Genomic DNA, 3,080 nt, shown 5'->3' with positions numbered 1-3,080 from the left:
ACAATCTAAGGTAAGAGGGAAGAAAAATCATTCTTATAAAGGTGTATAGCCATGAGAGGGTAGTGAGGAGTCCTTCCCTCTTAGGTTTACTCTTTACCATATTTTTGATTGAAATTCTTTGTGGTTTACAATGTTTGTATAATGAGAAGATTAGATTATGATTGTTATATATAAATCCTTGATTGTTGTATGAATTTGATGTGATGATGTTTGCCGAATTTTTCTGTCATGATCATGGAATAAGGGTTTTAGGGATATGAACATGATGAACAAATTATGGGAAATTATAAAGTGATGATGTGTTGGTGTTTGGTGAGTGAATTGTTTATATATGTGCATGGTTGATGATGAAAATCCTTAAAAATATTGTGAAGGATGTTTATAGGATGGAAATTGGGGTTTGGGATGTGTTGGGTTCGTATTGTTTTAGTCCTTCCAAACAGTATCATTTTTTAAAAATCCTTTGTATAGTTTTATTCATAACGTTTGACTCGTGTCACATTTTAAGGTGGGATTTGGTGTGTTGTTTAGCTGAGAGGGAGTACTACAATTTTGATTCAGGGGAAAATGATTTTAATGGATTTATCAGAGGGTTACAGTAGGAGGAAGGAAGTGTAAAAATATGATGGATATGAATGAAATTTGTATCGGTAATTTAATTGTTGTGTCACGAATGATCGGTATGTGTGTTAATGAAGTTAGTGGTATTCCAGAAGGATGGACTATGTATTAGATAAGTGTATTGAGTGGTCAATGGTTAACCACGACATATTATAATATTTATGTGTGTTAGAATGAATAATAATGAAGTTCGTATCTGTAAATTGTTGTGACATGGTGAATCATTTGAATTGATTGTTCACTTGTGATTGTGATAATCCAGAAGGGTTGATTATGTTGGTCATGATTGTAGTTGTGTGACCGATTGTGGATCACGACATGAATAATGGCAAGTGATTCAGTTGCATTTTTTCCATGCCATGCATTCATATATTTGTTGGGTTGGTAGAGATAAGTTTAAGTTCGAAGGGGAACGTTAAACTTATCCGGAACTTCGAATGGGAAGTTCGGGGTTATTTTATCTATGGGGTTGTTTTACCTATGTGTTTTTCATGTTATGTATATTTAAATAATAAGGATTATTTTTTTAAACTACTATTGTTTGGATGTTTGGGTGAGGCTTTGAATGTTGAACAAAAATTATTTTTAATTATGATGTAACAATGTGATTAATATGAGTTGAAGTAAATTTTTTAACTTCAAATCATGTGGATGTGACATCCTACTTGATTTAATTATTTATATTTTATTTATTTATTTTAGTTCGGAAGTAGGGTGTTACATCATGTGGTACTTTGACATGTCGTTCACAAATTGTCTTTCTTCGGGTTTAAGATGGGTAACTTCCAATTTTCTTTTGTTCTTGTAATTTCCTCCCCTCTCACAATCGATAATCAATTTTTCCATCATGGCTCTTTTCCCATTTGTTCTATCAAAACGAATGGAAACCACTATAATATTGTGTTGTCTTCCAATAGATTGTACAAGTTATACAAGGTCAATGGATTTTTGAAGGTATGGACAAATATCTGGTACACCGAAATTTTTACAAAATCCGGTGTGAACAAAACATATAGTTGGATTTTCAGTAAACCTAATATAAAAATGCACCGGTTTTTTTAATTTATATTATATATCCTATAAAAATCCAAATATTCTAAATAAATCATGTTTCTACTCTCTTTTTTAAAAAACTACGGGACTTTTAGAATATTTTTTTAAAAAAACTATAAAAATTAGGATAAGTAAGTTATGAGGAATGTATTATTAATATTATAAAATTATGTATTGAGTGTCATGTATAAATTGTGGTATAAATGGTAGGGTATGAGGCATAATTCTCACGTAGAGGGTAATGAGGAATATTGGACTTTGGGTTTATAAGTTATGGCTTTGGTCATCGATGGATAAGGCTTATGCTCAATCCAAAACATCTATAAAAAGGGGATTTTTTAATGCATCCAATATGTTACTTAGGCACCATGTGAAAATACTTAAATGTCCCCAGATTTCGGAGACGCGTCTTCGGACGCACCTTGAAACGTTAAATGAACCGGAGATGCATCTTCGTAACAATTTAAAACATATATAATGCATCACGCTTAGAAGTCATTTTACAAGATTATTGTACCAGAGATGCATCTCCTTCTATTTTTAGGAGATGTATCTCAATAACCTATTATAACGGAATTGTGCATGTTATGTTTTATTTACGTGTATTTCAGATGAAGTATATAAAGCATACAATATAAACAGTACAATCCATATGCAAAAAATGACGTATATAAAACAAGATGGTCCAAATGTCATATATAAATAAAGTCGGATACAATGATAAAGTAGCATGAGGGGAAAATAAAATACAATACATACTACAACTACTATATATGTCGAACTACATCTCATCTGCCTCTTTTGCCTCCTCTGCCTCTTTTTGCCTCGGTCATCAATCCCCCCGCCCTCTGGCACTGTCTTCGGTCCATCAATGCCCCTCATTCCACCATCGTGATGGCATCTAGGACCTGCCTTACATCAGACCCATCAGAGAAGATACCTCTGTCAATTCCTACCTATGCAATCTCCATTATGCAATGACATTTAGGCAAGACATCATCAACATGATCTAATTGTGTCTGCTCCTTCTCTAGTATCTCTTGATGAGCTGGCATCGGTGGATCCCATGGAGCAGCCTGCACCATATACGAATGTGATACGTTGAAGAACCACCTGATGCACTTGTCGACGTAACTCTAGTCTCTCACAGCTATGGTATTTCATGCCTCCTCTGGTACCATATGACTCTCATATTCATCAAACATGTCATCCATCTGTCTACGTGTTAAAGCAGGAGGAGCAGATACAATAAGGTGTCTAGGAATGGTTTAAGTGTGGCCGAACTGCCGCATGGCGCGCTCGGGCAGATGAGGAGCAGTGATCCATAGGCCAACCATCCATAGTATAGCACTATCTTGTCAAATTGTCGCATTTCATGGTGCTTGACATAGATGTTAAAGTGCATG

This window comes from Lathyrus oleraceus, chromosome 6 (assembly GCF_024323335.1).
Source record: "Lathyrus oleraceus cultivar Zhongwan6 chromosome 6, CAAS_Psat_ZW6_1.0, whole genome shotgun sequence".
Taxonomy (NCBI): Eukaryota; Viridiplantae; Streptophyta; class Magnoliopsida; order Fabales; family Fabaceae; genus Lathyrus; species Lathyrus oleraceus.
The sequence above is the reverse complement of the archived record's forward strand: the minus strand, read 5'-3'. Positions refer to the sequence as shown.